The sequence below is a fragment of the Columba livia genome, chromosome 15 (assembly GCF_036013475.1).
Source record: "Columba livia isolate bColLiv1 breed racing homer chromosome 15, bColLiv1.pat.W.v2, whole genome shotgun sequence".
NCBI lineage: Eukaryota > Metazoa > Chordata > Aves > Columbiformes > Columbidae > Columba > Columba livia.
Window position 1 is genome coordinate 14,046,525 of NC_088616.1, and position 294 is coordinate 14,046,818.

The window sequence follows — 294 nt, forward strand, 5'->3', positions numbered from 1 at the left end:
ATTTAAGAAAGTATAAAAAAAGGTTATTGCTACTCTGCCAAGGAAATAAGACAATCGACAGGAAAGAAAGCAAGGGAATTCCACATCTTCTCTAAAAAACCCCACAAGCTTATAGGCTACAGATACCCAAGTACTAAAGATGTACAAGAGTCTCCACCAATTCCTCCTTCATTCCAGCTTTCTTCCTGCAGCAATTCCTATTCTTCCCTGTAAAGGCACTTTCTATATCCTACATCCTTATGCAGGGAAACACTTTCAGTTTTCCATCTCAACAAACAGAATAGTCCCAACGAA